Source organism: Sciurus vulgaris, assembly GCF_902686455.1.
Source record: "Sciurus vulgaris genome assembly, chromosome: 7".
Taxonomy (NCBI): Eukaryota; Metazoa; Chordata; class Mammalia; order Rodentia; family Sciuridae; genus Sciurus; species Sciurus vulgaris.
Genome location: NC_136467.1, coordinates 152,307,565 through 152,326,150, shown reverse-complemented (window position 1 = coordinate 152,326,150; position 18,586 = coordinate 152,307,565). Strand labels below are relative to the sequence as shown.

Below are 18,586 nucleotides of genomic sequence, written 5' to 3'. Positions count from 1 at the left end.
GTTCTAGAAAGTCACCTTATCTCAATTTGCAGGTGTTTGGGAACAAAACCGCCACCAGCTCTGAGAAGAAGCTGTGACCTTCGGCAGCACACTCACACATGGTCAGGATGAGTTAAAGGGCGTTCAATGAACTAACTGAATACGCAACGAACTGGATAAAAGAATTGACAGAATATATAGAGAAAAAAAAATTAAAATACATGCAAACTGTCCAAATGGACTTTGAATATTTCTAGTTAATGTGGTTTGAAATTTGTGAGACAGTTAAGAAAGAACATTTGAAGTATTAAAACATCACTAATTCACTGCAAAAGCTAAAAACAGTTACTCCTATTATATTTTACAGATGCTCAGCCCTCACCACAAAGTGTTTTCTTACATATGTGCTTTTAAAAACAGTCCCCTCAACAACGCTGTGAGATAGGTGTTAGGATACTCACTTTACAAGTGAGGAAACTGAGACCCAAGGGAATCAAGGAACCTGGCCAAGGTACACAGTAATTGCCTAGGCTGGGCTCCCAACTCCCTTCTGTCTCATCTCAAAGTCTGTTTCTAAACCTCTGAGACCAACACTGGGCTGCCATTAAAACAAATTCAAACATACACACTTCAGATATTGGTGGATAAAACACCTGCTGGGGAAGTAATACTGCACTCTCCACCTCAAAAGAAGATTCCAGCAGATAAGCTTTTAGTAAAAACACATAAAGGGATCCAAAATTCCATTCAGCACACTTTCCGAAAGTATACTTTACAGAAAATGTAAAGTGTGTTTCCCGAAGTAATCTTCCCTGAGCTGAGCATTCATACAAAATAATCATAACTAAGTCTCAATAAAGTTTCCATGTCAGCACCCCTATTGTTCAACAATCTGAAAATAAACTTCATAGAGAGGATGTATCTTAATTATAGAGGCAATCAACAAGTTATAGAATCTTTACAGCAAAAAAGATTTCATGAAGTTTAACTAAACCTTCATTTTAGAGATCATAAACTGAAGCTCTGGATGGCTAAGGAGCTAAGTTTATACAACTAAAAATAAGAAAATCACAATACTTTTTTTTACTTACATCAGGATAAAAATATTTTCATTTTCCAAGTAATTCCTTTCGCCAGACCATGGAAAGAAAATTCTCACTTTCTAAGACAAATCACCACTTAAACAAAGACAGTAAATACTATATCAGAGCTAACTTTTGCATTACCAACAGTATCTTCATGAATTTTTAACCGCGTTCTCACAGAGATAAACAAAAATAAATCATGAGACTTAAAAGAAGGAATATAAAACTCAGTATCCACTATAAAACCTAGTATATACCATGAAGGTCTATCAAATCTACAGGTTCCATCATTAGTCAAAGTTTTCATTCTGATAGAACTTGTACTTTAGATTGACTCCTTATTAAAATTTCATATGCTTTTGACCACTTTTGGATTTTTGTACCAAAATGAAGTGTCAAAATGAAAAAAAAAACAATAATAATGCAAACCACTTAAGTTCGTCTGAAACAGAAACACCCACTGTAACACTTATGAAGAAAATCAACCATTAATAAAATAGGGCATTTGTCTACTAGACCTATTGGACCCGTGACTATTACAAAATTTCATAGTGGCCATAAATTCACATTCATTATATGTGTAAATGTTGAAGAACACATTGTAAAAATAATAAAACTTCATCAGATGTACTCAGGTCATCATTGCAAATGAAAGGGATCAATAAAAACCAGTTCCAGACGAGGAAATATGAAGTTGTAAACCACTTTGGCCACAGCTCACAACAGGGAGACCCTTCTCCAATGACCTACCCTTGGGCCCCAAGAGGAAGTACTCCAAGTGTCTAGAGAACAAACCTTTCCAGGTGGAGAATTCCCAGTCATCAGAATGAAGTAATCCACAGAGGGAAGCACTGCCCCAGGTCCCAGCAATGTAACTTTGAAGCAACTCCAACCGAAGAGGTCTGATGGCTTCCCTTCCAGGAAGGAGCTGATGTGCTGGCACTTCCAGGGGGTGCACCGGTAGATCCAGTAAGAACAACGCAGACCCAGAAGGTCTTCGCCAGAGGTTCTCCAGCCACTGTGTGATGCTTTTAGAGGTTCACAATTAATTTTCACACCTGTGCAATTAAAATTAATCAAGGTCAACTTCCAAGTCACTCTCCACACTTATTTTCCAGACAAAAGCAACTGTCGCCTTAATATGCCTCAGTCTTTGCCATGAAAACTCAGATACAGGACTCTAGCTAGCACCATACCAAATCGTAACTTGAACAAGTTAAAAGACTGTGTTTGGGTGTCTCCCCAAGTTTTTAGCAGTGCATTCAGGCTGAGGGGTCATTTTTCCTGTCAAGAGTGAACACATCCAAAAGTGTGAAGAAAGCCTCTAGCACTGGGGAACAGAAAAGAGAGGGAAGTGGAGAAGGTGATAAATGACGTCCCTGCTTGGACCCCACCCACAAAACACACCTGAGAATAATGACCTAAATTTGTCTTGTAGAACCAAGACACATCTTAATATTTAAATACGACCCAACAGCTCGAGCAAACCTTTGCTCCCTTTCAAAACACCCGTAAACTAGGTCTCCAGGATGCCTCTTGTAGTAACCAAGTGACAGGAAAGGACAAACAGCTTTTGTAGTGAAGTGGAAAAAAAAAAAAAAAAAAAGCAGAAAGAAATCCTACATCAAGTGAAGAGGTTGGCTAGTTTTTGAGTGTCCCCTTCATCTGGGCAAGAACCAACCTAGAAGCATTCGGAAGTGGAGCGACTTGGGAAACAAAGTGAAGGAGCCTCCCTCCGCCTGTGAGCGCCGGCCTCTACCCCGCAGGAGCTGGAGCAGCGATCCCTCTTTTGGGCGGGCGTGGCCCGGAAAAACAAGAGGTTAAAACCCCAAAGGCGGGGCAGAGGACGAGGTCAGGGGAGCTCCCGGGGTCCTGGTCCTCCTTCCACTGGAGCACCCTGAAGTGGGAGGGGTATGCAGAGTGAGAGTTGAGGATGGGTCCCAAGGACAGCCTGGGTCACTCCGGGTGGGTCCTGAAACTGAAAAGGGCCAGCGGATGGCCGACTCTTAACTAGTGGTCCAGGCCCATCCCTCCATCCTGCATCTCTTGACAGTTGGGAGCTGGGGCTTCCTCCACCCCACCCCGGCCCCCAGGAAAACTTTACGAACTCTCCTCTGTTTGCTGTAAGCCCCTGACCACAAAGGCAACAGTCCGGTGCCTCACACCCAAACCTCTTCTGCACTCTATTGTTGCAATCTTTTTGTGTTGTGCGTTGAAGACCCGGGCGCTCCGCAGACAGTTAAGTTACAAAACGGGTTTAGAAAAGACCCCCAATCCGTCCCCCTTCTTTTTTCAGAAGCAAAGTCGGGGCTGGGGTGGGGGCGAGACTGGTCTGGTCCCCGCCAATATGAGCCTATTTTCATCCCGTAAGTGCGCAACTGGGAGAAAGTGAGTCCATGTCCCCCTCGCTGATACCCTCCTCCCCGCCCCACCCCCAGCTCCTCAGATTCAGCAGCACAGGGGTTTTGCCTATTTAAAACGTAAAATAAAATAACACGATCTATGGAAGTTCGCTCCAGAACAAAAGGGAGGGCGGGAGGGAGGAGGGGACGGAGGCACAATTCCCTAGCCAAACTTTGCCAGCAGCCTACCACTCTGCCCTCGGAAGGGCGGGAGCCGGGCGAGCTGGGGCGAGAGGTAAACAGGACGACAATCCCCACTCACCTTCTTCCCCACTTGGTCGCACTTTGGACAGACATTATTCCCCTGGTCGCAGCCGGCGAGGCGCTCGGACACTTTTTGGGTGGCCTGACAGCAGAGAAAGTCGCGTAGGCAAAGTTGCGAGAGGGAGATACCCGGGCGTCCGGGGAGAGGGGAGGAGAGAGTTCATCAGAGTTCCCCTTTTGTTCCAGTCCCGAGCAGACAAAGAGGCGGCGAGCGCGGCAGGTTTCTCCCTCTCACCCCTTCTTCCTCTCCCTCCTCCTCCCGCCCCCTCCCTCTCCCGCATCTCCCGCCCGGCTCGGAACCTCCGCGCGAGCCGGGGCTGCTCCGGCCCCGCTGCCAGCCAGTCCGCCCCACTCGTCCTCCCCACACCTCGCTCCAAACTTTTCTCAGGGGACGCCGGTGCGGGTCCCCACCCCCCCAACCCTTTGGCCACCCCCAGCTTCCCAAGGCGCTCAAGTCCACGCGGGGGAGGGGACCTCCAAAATCATTGTTTCCGGGAGATGCACCTCTTTGTTTGCACTTTCCCTGCCAATCAGTGTGAAAGATCCACTTTGGCATCGAGTTTCCGTCAGTTTTTCATCATCTCAGGAGACAAAATGCGGAGGGTCGGGGGTCAAGCCTAGAAGATAAAGGCGCTCACACAATCGGAGGTGGGGCGCACGCGAGCCTCTCCATCCCTGATCCTCCACTCGATTCACCCTGCTCCACCCAGCTCACCAAACAACTCGAAGGGGCTCTAAGTGATAGAAAACTCTCCTCCGGCCCTCCCTCGCCCACCCTAGCCACCCCTGCCGCCCATCTGCGCGCCCTCAAATCGGCAGGACAAAGGCCAGCTCGGGGATCCACCCACCCCTTCGGGCTACCTGTTGCTGCAGGCACTGTACAACTCAGTCCAGGGGCTCCAAGGACAGAGTTCCAGCCCCAGCATCGCGCCCACCCCCTCAGACCCCAAATTCCCTCTAATCTCAAACTATCAAAGGAAGGTTCTCAGGATACCCGCGCTCGCTCGGACCCTCGAGCCAAGCGCTCCGCTCCCTTACCCTTCCCTACTCACTATCTTGTCCTCGCCCTCAAAGATCTAACTCGGGGTCCCTGACAGCCTCCCCATTTTATATCCCCTGGTGCTGGCATGTCCCAGAGCAGCATCCCCTCTTACCATCCCCTCCCCCGCTGCCTTGTCCCGGGCACATCAGGTGTCTGGAACCAGGAACAACTCCCGACCCTTCCCAGGTCTTTTGCTTGACCTCCAGAACTGGGGACCCCATCCTCACCATACCCCTCCCCTCGACCTCAACCCAACTCTGGGCCCCAGCATTGGCTCGCTGAGTGACCTGGAGCAGTGCTAATTTTCCTTCTAGATCTCACTAGAATTTAGGAAGAAAGCAGCGAGGTGGGAGAGATGGGAAAGAATGGGGACCTCCCGAGGAGGCAGTTTCTAGGGCAAAGGGAAAAAAAACATTCCGAAAGGAACACCCACCCTGCAGCTGGTATACGACTCGTTGCGCACCTTGGCTTCCAGCCTCTTGCCTTTGCCCAAGCCCAGACTGCAGATCTTAGCGGGCTGGTGAAGTTTGGGGATAGACTTGGGGTAAAAGGAAGCCTGGGGACTTGGGAGCCGTGTTCCGGCTAGGGCTGGGGAAATGCCAAGAGCGGGGAGCAAAGGGCCCCTGCTGGGTCTGGAATGTCGCGGGTGTGGGTCTCTGTACTCGCCCAGCGACTCCCTGCCAGGTCTCTCCCCTAGAGCAGAACAAAGACGCCGCGAGGAGCGCTTCTGTCCTGGCTCTGGGCGTGCGCACCCCGCCCAGTGCCTCACTCGCTCGAGCCCACGCCGCACTCGGAAACTTTGTAACCAACTTCCCCCAGAGTTTGCGCGCGCGGCACCGGGCCCCGAAGAAACCCAGACAATCGCCTCCCCGGACCAGAGATGCCCTCCACCCTTTGGGCCACCGGTCCCTGCCCGCGTGCGGGGCGATCCCCTAAGCGAGGGCCGCGGAGCGCGCGCTTTCCCCGACTCCCTCCAAAGAAGGAGTTTCTTTTCTTTTTTTTACTTTGGACTCGCGCAGTGCTAGGCAGACGGATCGGAGAGTAACGGTGGCAAAGAGATAAAGGAGCAGCCGCTAGGAAGGCGGAGGGCGGCGGCTCCGGCTGCTGCGTGAAGCCCAGGGCGCAGGAGGAAAGAGCGCGGGCCGCGCCCGTCGGGCTGAGTTGCTGCGCGCCGAGATCCGCCCTGGGCTCCCTGCGAGCCTCCACCAGGCCGCGGCCTCGAGACCTGGGACCCACCCGGACCCCGCGCCTCCTCACCTGCGGGAGCCGGGACACCTGCGCCGCCTCCTCGCCGAGCCCTCTCTGGGGCAGCAGCTCGCCTACTGGAAGCGCAGAAGCCTCATCTTAGGTTAGGAATCTTGAACGCACCACAACCAACCACAAAGAGAAAACAGCCCCCACCCACTCCTGTCTGGCGCATTTTCTTCTTTGTTTAATTAAGATGACTTCCAGAATTCTCTTTTTAGGCGAAGTCTACCCTCCCCCGGACAAACCCTTCCCTTCTATCCTCAAGGATCTGCGTGGAAAATAATGAAAAGTCAGTACTTGGAGACGATTCTGTGCCGCTGCCCCTCGAAGTACTCGAGTTAATAAAGTAGAGCAACCAGGATAATTTCTAACTTCTAAATAACACCCAGTAGGCGACTTACTGGGTACTCGTGGAAGCTATGAAACCGGGGCAGACCCTTCGAAAATATTCATTGTTTTTCTTTTCTCAAGAAATAAGGGTCGTTTGCTAGGTGAAAATGACGGCAGCCTTCGGGTTTCTGTCCCTGAAATACTCGGGTTATGGCTTTTGGAGGGGTCCCTCTTTCCCTGCCTGCTTGGGGACAAAGCCAGAGCGCCCAAGTCTTCAGCTGGACAGAGCCCACTCCTGGGTGGACCAGTACATGGCCTACTCACGGCTACATTTTAAAAGGATGCCACCCTTGCTTGGATGTCACATTTTAAACATTGTTTTAAAAAGTTAACACCATCTGTGGTCAAACCCCAGGTATCTCTTATGTGCTGATAGCGCTGGAGCCCTCTCTCACAGCTTCCTGCTGGTACACCAATGGCATCTCACTACATGTCCCTCCCCTTTCTGCTTCTCTGTCCAAGGGCTTGCTCTGGCTCTAGACCCCACTTAGCTGATGCAGAGGGATGAGCCAGAAAGTTCCAGGCAGCCATGCCCCTCAAAGCAGCCCTCCATGAATCAGACAGTTTTCTCACAGGGAGGTAGGATAACAGTCCACCGCATTCCACAGACCCTCCGGGGGACCCAACTTTGAGTTTTAGTTACCTACAGCAGTGACCTCTCTAAGGAGCAGTGTAGGCTTGCTGGTCTCCTTCCTCCTTCCCTCCCCTCTTCCCCTGTTCCTTTCCTTTCTTCCCTTCTCCTGCCTTCTCTCAGTCCTCTCTCTTTTTCTTCTTCCCTTCCTCTCTTCCTTACTCCCTTACTCTCTTCACTGCCAATGCTTCTAGAATCACGACCCAACTAGGCCACAGGGCTTGCCCTCGATTCCTACTTTCAAGCTTGGCTCCTTAGAACTCAACCTAAGTTGAACACCTCTCACATATGTTCTTTCTAAAGGAAGGGGGCAGTCAACTTGAAGAATGAAAATACAAGATCAGATTTTTCCTAGAAGTTATGTTAGTAATAAAAAATGTTTTGAGTTATCTAGTTCATTTTCTACGCAAGAGTTTAGGATCAGATATCTTAATGAAACAGAAGTAGCCATAAGTAGAATCATATATCATGTGTGAAAGTTTTGTCCACAGATTCATAACAAACACAAAGAACTCCCTTCATGTTATGCTGGCAGCCAGTAATGCCACAGGAAATACTATTAAAATCACTTTTATTAGAAAACGAGTTAGAAGTCACATAGAAGGGAGATGGGGGCCAAGCTCAGTGGTGAGGCACATGCTTCGCATGCACAAGGCTCTGGGTTTGATCCCCAGCATCACATGAAAAAGAAGCAGCGGCAGCATAGAGGGCTTTTGATGGAGCCTCAGATGCGAGTGAAGGATGACAGACACATCTTGTACAACATGACCTCACGGGATCCACGGCGCCTTTCCGCAAGCTTCTCACAGCATAAACTGCCCACTATTGCAACATGCTCTATGAAATGATGTATTGTCTCATTTTCCTGTTAGCCACCATCACGAACAAGTCATCTAATGTCCACGTAATTATAGCTCCCTAGGGCCATCCCTGCTCTAGAACCTTCTCCAATCTAAGCTGGTTACTTTCACGTTGGCTGTTTTGAAATTCCCAGTGGCCGTCATTAGTGCTACTCATCAAGTCTTCCTTCTCAGTTCAGAGATGGCAGTGCCAGCCCCTTTAGCGGCAGGCATGTGGTTTGTTCTGGCCAGTGAGGTGTGGGTAGAAATTGTGTGTATGTCTCTTCCTGCCGGAAGCCTGAAGAGCCAGTGTGCGACTTTCACATGAGCTGATCATCCTGGGCACCAGAGGGCTATAATTTGGACCTAGAATGTCCCCCAAAAGTTTGGTGAACAGATGGTGGCACTATTGGGAGCTGGTAGGTGAGTTGAGGTCTAGTGGGAGGAAGCAGATCACTTGGGGTGTGCTCTTAAAGGATATATCTTGTCCCTGGCCCCTGTTCTCTTCTTTCTCCGCTTCCTGGCCACCAAGAGGTGAGCAACTCTGCTCCACCGTATGTTCCTCACCATGATGTTCTGCCTTGCCAAAGCAATGGGGCCAAGTGGCCATGGACTGGAAACATGAGCCAAAATAAATCTTTCTTTCTCTAAGCATTTTTCTCAGGTATTTTGTCATAGCGATGAAAAGCTAACACCCAGAGTAAACCCCCAACCAACCCTCAATGGTCATTTAGTACATCAAAAATAACCTGTCTTGTCATAAGCCACTGAGATTTTGGGGTTGCTTCCCGCACCACCTGGGTGACTGTTATCCAGATACTCTCTGTCACCTACCATTGCACCAACACACACACACACACACACACACACAGTACTTGTATGGGTTTGAGATCTTTGAGCATTTATACAGAAGCTCACTTGAACCGCTTACAGTAGTTTCTAGCTGCGGCTCAACCTCAGTAATAAATAAAAGCTGCGCTAGGAAAATGGTTTTCTTTTAAAAATAGTACCTTACTTTGTTGAAAAAAAAAAAAAAAAAGACCACCAACCAAATATTAGCTTATTTTGTTAAAAAGAAAAAAAAAAAAAAAAAAAAAGACTATGAGCAGAACTTTGTGGAGTAATTTTGCAACTGCCCACACAGAGCTGGGGGCTTCGGTCTGTGTTGTTGGTTTACCACTTGGACCAATACTGGGAGTCTTTATCTAACTGTTTTAAACTACATTTCTTGAGGCAAATCCTTGGTTTTTATTTACCTAATAAAACTGAGAAGTCATTACCTTCTTCGTGGGGTTATGATGAGGATTAAATGAGATACTAAATTAAAAGTGCTAATCTGGGGGCTACACATAATAAGAGCTACCGTTCAATTTCAAATACTCCCAGGCATGCCTAGCAAGTTCCCTGTGATCAGAAACATTGCCTCTTTGGAGAAGTTCTTCATTTTCTAAATTCCTGGCAATGATCACTTTATTGCAAAAATATTTTTAAGATAATGAATAACCATCTTTCTCCTTTCCTGAAAGGTATCTGGAAAATGGAAATGCTGTTGTATTTCTAAGTCCTACAGATGGTTGATTTGCCTGTACTCCTGCTGTTACGATTTTGCTGCTTCCAATTATTTCCATTTCTAGGGGTAAAGCCACATAGCTCCACAGCACACAGCCCCTGACCCCACATATTTCCTAGATAGGCTGAACTGCGGGTGGCAGTGCTTCCTTGGGCTACCTGTTTACTCACACTGTTCTCTCTGAAGACACAAATTCCTTGCTTTCCTGTTTGTGCTTCCTGTGTTTGATGCTGGGGTGGAACCAGGCAAGGCTTGCTACCACTGAGCTCCACCCAGACCCCAGCCCCGCTTCTTCTTATTTCAATCCTTAGGGCTTTGGGACCTCTTCCAGCCACCATTCCCTGTGGCAACCCTCTGGAACCCCCAAGTGGCATTAACTGTCCCTCCTCCAGGGTCCTATCACAGTCTCTGTCCTCTCAGGAGGGAATGAATTTTCTTAAGAAAGGAATCTGCTCGGTGGGTCTCACCAGACTCTGGCACTCGCTAGCTGTGTCAGGTCCCCTGGCCTTTTGGAACCTCCACTTCCCTGTGTCAAATGACATAACACTACACCCACATCACAGGCTCGTCAAGACCAAGCATTACCAGAAGTGAAAAGTGCGTAGCACGTGAGCCTGAGGAGTAATGAATTGAGTACATATTATTTCATGTATTGAGATACATGTATCTCATGTATTGAGTACATGTATTGAGTACATATTATTTCTACTAGAAACAAAGAAAGTTAAGGTACTAAAACGGTAGATGATGGAATTTATTTTGGTTCTCAGTTCTAAACCTCTGGAATTGCAATAAATGACCTTCCTTAAGGATGATGGCATTGAGAACAAAAGCTACTCAGACTCTGGGTACAAGAAGTCACGGCAGGAACTAGATTTCCTATCTTTTTTTTTTTTTAACACAATACCTTTATTCATTTATTTTAATGTGGGGCTGAGGATTAACCCAGTTCCTCACACTTGAGCTACAAGCCCAGCCCCTACAGCACTATATTCTATATATCAAAATATAGAAACAACAGTGGATCAGCAAAACACTGAGAAAGGGAACAGAGTCAAAAGTACTCAGTTCAACAGATTCGACTGGAGAGTATTTCATCCAGGCTACGGAGTTCCAGGATCTCTGTCAGTTGTCCCTCCACAGGGGGACTGGTCCTGGGACCCCTGCCAATACCAACATCGGTGGGTGCTCAAGTCCCTTGTAGGAAATGGGGCAGTGTTTGCATACAACCCACCCACATCCTCCCACATACCCTTAATCATCTCCAGGTTGCTTATAACACCTTCTATAATGCAAATGGTTATGTAAATATTTATGCTGTGTTATTTAGGAAGAAAGTTTGCATAAGTTCAGTACAGACTCAATTATCTCTGATACTCTCGATCCACATTTGGTTAGGCCCGAGGATGAAAACCCACAGACACGAAGGGCCAACAGTCTGTACTAACAGAAGGCAGGCCCCCATTCTCCCAATAAAAAAGATTGTTTTATAAGTTATTTTGACTAAGGTGAATATACACATTTTTAAGTCAGATCTCTATGTATTGACTGTGATTACTTAAGGCAGTCACATTAATAATAAATGTAGAAGTCATAATTTGGTAACATTTCTCTTTTTTCTGGCCACTCACAGTTTATGAAACTATTTGATTTTCTCTGCACGCACATATTTATCATTTGTCTCCCTTAACCAGAGCTCAGCTTCTTTAGTCTCATTTAAGTGACCTAAAACACAGCTCTTTGTGCCCATGATCCTGACATGAGAAACCGTATTTCAAATTTTCCTTCAGACGACATCAGCAGTATCACTCGGTCTCCTTACTGACGGGAGGCTGAGGAAGCCACCACACAGCCCCTGCTGTACCTTCAGACTGATGTACAAAGAGGCGAAACTCGATGGTCACGACAGCACACCCAGACTTCAATCACTTTTTAAGTCCGAGCAAGGCATTTTGGCCTCCTTTCTTGCTTGTTTGGTTAGGTGGTCCCTGTGAGCATGCAGAGGGGCTAAACAAATGCAGACCGAGGCTCCTTAGGGCCCCAAGTTCAAGACAACAGGAGCGATTACCTCAGAGGCAACTCTGTACAAGACAAACCCTCTTCCTGGAGGACCTTTCACGGGGCAGAGCTCACCTTGCATTTAGGAACAGACTGGTGCAACGGGCCTGTCGCCAAATTCTCACATGGGTCATGGCAGTGCTTCTCCCTATGAAGGAACAGGAGGTCCCGACAGACTCCGCCTCAGTTCTCTGCATGACAGCCCATCAGCCTGGCAGGCCTTTCTTCTTGAGTTAGACTCCTTGTCATCTCCCTTGATGCCTGAATCAGAAGCAACTCCATGTCCTTATCCTAGCAGACCCTGAAATGGCATGGCAGGTGTGTGGTGCTGGGGATGGAACCCAGGGCGTCAGGCGAGCCAGCCGGCCCCACACGATAGCCTTTCATCACAGACTAAAATGCTTCCCGCTGTCCTTTCTTTCTTTTTCTCCCCAGCACCTCTATGCGTACTGATTTTGCTCTCCTGGTTCCTACCCTATGACTCCCCCTTCATTCCTTCGTTGATGCTGCTACACTTCCTGTAGAATTCTTTCTGTTTATTCCAGAACTTTCTCTGAAACCTCTGCATTAGTTAGATGGGCGGGACCTTGTTCAGTACAATGTCCCTCACCACTCCGGATGGGATCACAGCACATGTCCCCGCTGGTTGTCCTGCATGGAGGAGGCAGGCCTCCCAGCCACACCACAGGGCAGATGCAGAGAGGGCTTCCCAGGAGAGGGAGGAACCCGACCCTGTTCTTCGTTAAATGGCACAACTGTGGGGTGAGTCCTGGTTCTCTGTTTCATAACATGCATCCCTCATATCTAACACAACATCTTCAACCCAAAGGCAGTGCAGTTAAATGCAAATGGCCTTACTTGCTTTCTTTCAATTTTGCAATATCTGTGTGCTCCAAAATTCATGTAACTTTGTCATGGCTTTTTATTTCCTGTGGAAATTCTTATTTGAAATGATAACAGCCTTAAACAAGAATAGAACTGAATGAATATTTTCCTTTGTGGAGAAAGGTATTATTAGATTTTCTCCTGCAGGCTTCAAAACTTGCACACACACACAACCTCTCAAAGTCATCCTGGCCCTAGAAGTCTCTCAGACAGACATTTTTATTATAGCTTTGACTAATCCAGAAAACTTCTCACCGGTAGTCACAATGAGAAGACAGAAACTTGGCCTTGTCACCTGCTTTCTTAAGTTGATTTGTTTTTTTGTTTGTTTGTTTTTCTTTTTTGAAACAGGGTCTGGCTGTCCCCTAGGCTGCCCTCAACCAGTGATCCTCCTGTCTCAGCCTCAATGTAGCTGTGTCTGCAGGTGTGCACCACCACCACGCCCAGCCCAGCCACCTGGAGCCTTCTCTTCTGCTGTGTTCTGTGACCCTGTTTCAGGAGTAACATGGACTGCGTGTTCTCTGCTACGATTTGGAACAGTGACCTGGCCTTGGCAGGGGTTCTCCCCTGCCCTGTGGCAGCAGACTCTCTACACTGTTCCAATATTCACTTTCCCTTTTGGTTGATGTTAATCTCATAAGGGACTTCCCTTGCTTTTAGAGCATGTTCCTCTCTCATTACTTATTGAGTTTGCTTTTTGACTTGCTGGCAAGCTCAGCCCTCATAAACAGAGCTGGAGACGGGTCCTTTTCTCTGAAAGCAGGCAGGAACTCTGACGGCAGACCTTCCCAACCCACATCACAGGTGGCCCCATAAACAGCTGCTGGTAGCCCCGGAGGACAGACCCTCATCTTCAGGGACCGATACTGGGGTCATCATCCTATTTAAACTCGGGCCAAGAGGCCACCATTTGTCTTCTCCTTCACAGCCAGCAATTTTTCCCTGTAATAAATGACTTCATTCTGCAGCTGGAGCTACAGAGGTTAAATTTACAGCTAAGTACAATCCTTTACTTGTTATAGCACTTTCCAGAGGATTCTCTCATTTATTAGCAAAAATATCACTCTGAGGCAGCAATAAAAGTGGGATGTGCTCAGACAAAATTATTAGGAATGAAGGTGAGAGTCTGACGTGGAAAAATAGAGATCATTTTTCTCCTGGGCTTAGAATGTGGGAACAAGACATGGGAGAAGGGTCTTTTAGTATCTCTATACTCAGTTTCCCCCCAGAGTCCTTCCCTGGCCATCTTCTCATTCTTCACCCGCCTACCCAAGCTGGCCAGTCCACTGTGCTCTCAAGGGCTTCCGGCTCCCACACCTGGACCTCCAGCCCAGGTTCCCCTCCTTGAGCCAAACGCTATAAATTCAGCCACTCACTGGACATTCCCTGACATGTCTCTTACATGCCTCATGCTTGACATATCGTCCCTGATTTTATCAGCTTTCTCTCGGAACCAGAAACTCTCCTCCACCTTGCTTATTCTTGTTGGCAATACTAAGACCCGCCCCTCGGAGGAAACACCAGCTGAACACGAGGCGCCTACTCAGCACTTCTCCCCGTCCCCACTGAAACAGTAACAAAGGCTGTCCACTTCAGGTCCTTGGCATCTCTGACATCCTTCCCCTCTTCCCCTCTGCCCCCCATTCAGTTAACTCCCTCGTTGCCTTTCACCTAAACAGTTGTAATAGAATTCATTACAGGCTGAACATTAGTGTCCCTGTCCCATCCCCATTTTCTGTGTTGAAGCCCTAATTCCTAATGTGGATATGTTTGGAGGTGGAGCCTCTAAGGAAGTAATTAAGGTTGAACGGGTCATAAGGGTGGGACTCTGAGCCTTAGGATTAGTGGCCTTATAGGAAGAGACACTGAAGACCTTGGTCTCCCCGCTTCCCCTCTGTCCATGAGCCCAGGGAGAAGCCTGGTGAGGACACAGTCAGAAGGTGGCTATCTGTCACCTTCTCACTATAAACATTCTCATACCCCATGAACCACTGTATCTAATTCACACCTTTCCAGAACCCTGACACACTGTCTGCAATTCCTAGTCATGTCTTCCATTTGAGACCGTGAACCTTATTTATTAATGCATTTCCTTTCTCAGTGATGCCAAGAAGAGTCAGCCTCACCAGAAACTGACCCATCACACCTTGATCATGGACTCCCGGCTTCTAGAACTGTGAGAAAAGAAACGTTCTGTTGCTGCAGGCCCTGAGTCTGTGGTTCCTGTTATAGCAGCCCACACTGACTCATACAGTCTCCTTCCTTATCAGCACAGTGCCATGCCCAAGATATCTGAAGCACTGTCGCACCATGCTCTTCGTAAAAATGCCATGCCAGTCACATCATGCCTGCACTTACGGGGGAAGTGGGGAGCTATCAATGGCTTCATCCACTGCCAGAATCCAAACTCGGCTTCTTCTGGCCATATCTACCTCCCTACCTCTCCCCTCACACAACACACATCTGCACCCATCTTAATCACATCATACCTTGGTGACGGTCAATCCTTTAGCTGGGGTCTCTCCCCTGTAGCCTCCCCTGTCCTTCGACCTGCAGGGAGTTGAAGCTTGCCTCACTTCGCGCCACCAGGGCACCTATTGGCATGTCTGTGAGAAGGCGCCCACACTGTCGGATTCCTGGGAGGCCATTTACCAAGGCATTTCCAGCACCTTGATCAGTGTCTGGCCTACAGTAGGCACTCAGTGTTTGTTTAATTGGAAAAAGGAGGGAAAGGCTGGGGCAAACATCAAGACAGGTCTCCCTTCCTGCTCTGCGGAAAGCCTCCGACCTCCTTTCATCTCTGTTGACCTTGACCTCTCTGGAATGACCTCATCACTCCAGTTTGTTGGGATTTTTTTTTTTTTCCTTTTGGCATTTAGATCTAATGTGATGGATCCGCCAGTCACAGGTTCCGCACCTTCGACCCAGTTATTGATTTCACAAAGGGATTAATAAATCCTGGTCAGATCCCAGAGAGAGGCCATTTGAAAACCTCCTTTTATTCCGATATTGATTCTTTAATTACCTTCACATTTCACCTGCTTACTTACCAGTGAGTTCTGCTGCCATTCAGCCCATTATGAACTATATCCACCAAGGGTCCACCTGGTCACAAAAGCTTCCCACCCGTCACGCTGGCGATGGTGCTGTTTGCCTTTCCACGTCCCCTGTGTTCCTCCTGCACACCAGTATTTACTCCACAGACACTGACTGGGATTTATAAAAGTTTCTTTAAAAGTTTTAAGCATTTCTGAAATTGAGTGTAAGCTCAAATCGCACTATATTTCCTTTATGTTCACTACCCATAGGATTAGGACTTGAAGACATGGGTTCCCAGGGACCCCTCGAAGGAGGTGCCTGGGTGCAACGGCATTGCCCTTTATCCAGGGCTATCAAAGAACCAGGCATGAGAACTATTTCTGCATCTACTGCAGCCATGTCACCAAGGACATTTTTTACTCTATCAACCCATGTGCTCTTTATGAGAGTCTGCAGGAGGACTATTTCACAGGTTTGGGGATCAAATGGTGTTTCCTTTACAGTTCAGCTTTAATCTTACGGATAAGTCTTATCACTGAGCTGGCCCCCTCTTTGCTTTATTCCTCAAAAATGAAGAACCAGATTCACTGCCTTAGCCGTGCACCTGTTCAAGATAGAAGGTAGACAGTTTTGGGTGTGCTCATCTTATCCCTTGCTTTCATTTTTCTAGACCCTTATTTCCTGTCTAACAAATTATCTCAAAAATTAAGTTTTATTTTTTTGTATTTCTGTAAAACATGCACATGAATCAAGAAATAAATAACCTTCGGTCTCTTTTTAAAGCAGGGAAACTGAACACCCTCGTGAACTAATAAGCTTACTGAAGGTGTTTATGATGGTTTACCCATGATGCCTGCCTTACTAGGCTGCCTCCTACGCTGGAGAGCTATGAAGCAAGTAAGGCAGGGTTCAGAACATTTGGGGGGGCTTCTGGGTGCTGGGAAGGAATCCGGGACCTCACACAGGCTACACCACTGAGCTGCCACTGAGCTGCCACTGAGCTGCACTCCCAGCCCTAGAATCATTTTGATCTAACACGTGTGGATTCTCTTCACTCTTTTCATAAAAGTTTTAGTGTTCAGCCCAGAATTGAAGTTCAGACATCACAGTGTCTAAAGAATTTTAACTCAGAACCCATAAGTCACTGGCTCGAGGTCTACCTCTCCTGAGACTGTGGTGAACCCTCCCCTACTTCCAGTTCCATTTCATCATATCTGTAAGAACGAGGGAGTACATGCCTCTGGCCTCCACAGCTCCATGAGACTATAGATGCAAAGGCACTTTAAGAAAGAAGTGCTATGTGATTAATAGAGAATGGCTCTGAGTCAGAAAACACATCATTATCATCTCCACATAATGGTATTTTATACACAAAGCTTCTGACTTCTGTAAGTGGGGCAGGTCACAGGGAGGATAAATATGTATCCCTGTGCAGGCTTATTAAGTTAAAATAAATATGGTACTGTAGCCATAGAAATAAGGAAGGGGGCTGGGTGGAGGGGTGCACACCTATAATCCCAGGGACTCGAGAGACTGAGGCAGGAGGATTGAAAGTTAGAGGCCAGCTTGGGAAACGTATGGAGATCCTGCCTCAAAATAAAATAAACAGGCTGGGTATGTAGCTCAGAAGCAGAATGTTCCTGGATTTAATCCCCAGTACCATTAAAAAAAGAAGAAGAAGAAAAAGAGCAGGAAGAAGGGAGAAGGAAGAGGAGGGGAGGAGGAGAGGAAGGAAGGACAGGCAATGGACCCTAGAGAAACCTAGATGTGGCTAGCCAGCTTCCACTTTTGTGCTTTTGATTATTTTTCATTGTGGTAAAGTAGATACAACATACAACTGACCGTTTTAACCATTAAGTCCACAATTCAGTGGCCTCAGGTACGCCTACAACATTGTCCATAACCATCTCCATCTTCCGGAACACCTTGCCACCTCCACAGCAGCTCGGCACTGTAGGGAACAGCTCCTCACGGACCGTCCACCTCCACAGGCCCCACAGACTGGTCCCAAGAGTGGTACTCTCACTCCTCAGGTAGAGGATCGGTCTTCCTTCCAGCAAGTGTCTCCCTCTCCTGTCCACGAGAAGTCCTTTTATCCAGGTAATGGAGTCTTTTTTCCTCTGCAACTAATTTTCTTTTTCTAGTATCTTAAATATTTAACTATGACTTGCTTGCTTTGATATTTGGGGCATAGTGAGAATGTACCACCTGAATGCAAACCTTAGCCTCACCAGTTACTGTGGCTAGGTAGTGTCCTAGCCTCATGGACTTGACCCCAGCACCCAGGCTAGCCCTGACCTTGCCCTCTCCCTAGCAAGGCTCTGCCTCTGGCCTCTGTCCTGGCCACTCTGAAATGTGTGTAACCTGGGTCACATGGAGGACAGAGTGAAACAGTATGGGTAAATCAATACAACTCACTTGAAACCTAAGTTCATTTATGAAAGCTAATACATTAAATAGAGATATAGATCAATTTCAGGCACCATTTATTAGCTCCCTGAGAACCTCTACTATTTACTCTTTTGTCGCCTGTGCTGATAGATGACAGGTACCCATTAAATGTTGGTTGAAAACAAATTCACAATAAAACGCTTCCTGTGGGCAGATTTTACCATAAAATCTAAACATATAAGAAGAGTAGGACATATGCTGGAAACAGGAGGAAAGAAAAGATTCTCAGAGTGCCAGGGAATGTTGCAATATTCATATGCCTGATTTCACGTCATATTTACAGGAACCCAGAAAGGTAGGCATTGTCTATCAAGCCTGCTGCTTAGAGAGGCTGACAATATTAGTCACCTTTCTGTACCTATAACAAGTACCCAAGAGAACCAACTTGTAAGTGGAGAAGGGTTTCTTCAGCTCACAGTTTTGGAGGTTCCAGTCCATGAACGGTTGGCCCCATTGCTTTGGGGATGTAGAGTGGCAGCTCATCACCTTGGCAGTGGCCAGGGTGCTGTAGAAACACAGAAAGAGGAGGGACTGGGGCTCCAGTGTCCTCCTCAAGGGCTCAGCCCCAGTGACTTGGCCCCCCATAGCGCCACACTGGGGACCAAGCCTCTAACACACAGGTTTTTTGGGGAACATTCCAGATCCGAGCCGTAGCACTAAGAAGCCTGTGCCAGCTTGCAAGAGACAAAACGGGAATTCAACC

At 47.5% G+C, this 18,586-nt stretch overlaps 1 long non-coding RNA gene across 1 annotated transcript in view; it reads right to left on the bottom strand.

Annotated features, from left to right (window-relative positions):
- Positions 1 to 2,108, bottom strand: part of LOC306665297 — a 157,601-nt gene extending 155,493 nt beyond the window's left edge. The window contains exon 1 of the long non-coding RNA XR_013764961.1: positions 1,860 to 2,108. This is a non-coding gene — a long non-coding RNA (uncharacterized lncRNA). The remainder of the gene's footprint in view (positions 1 to 1,859) is intronic.
- Positions 2,109 to 18,586: the final 16,478 nt, after the last annotated feature.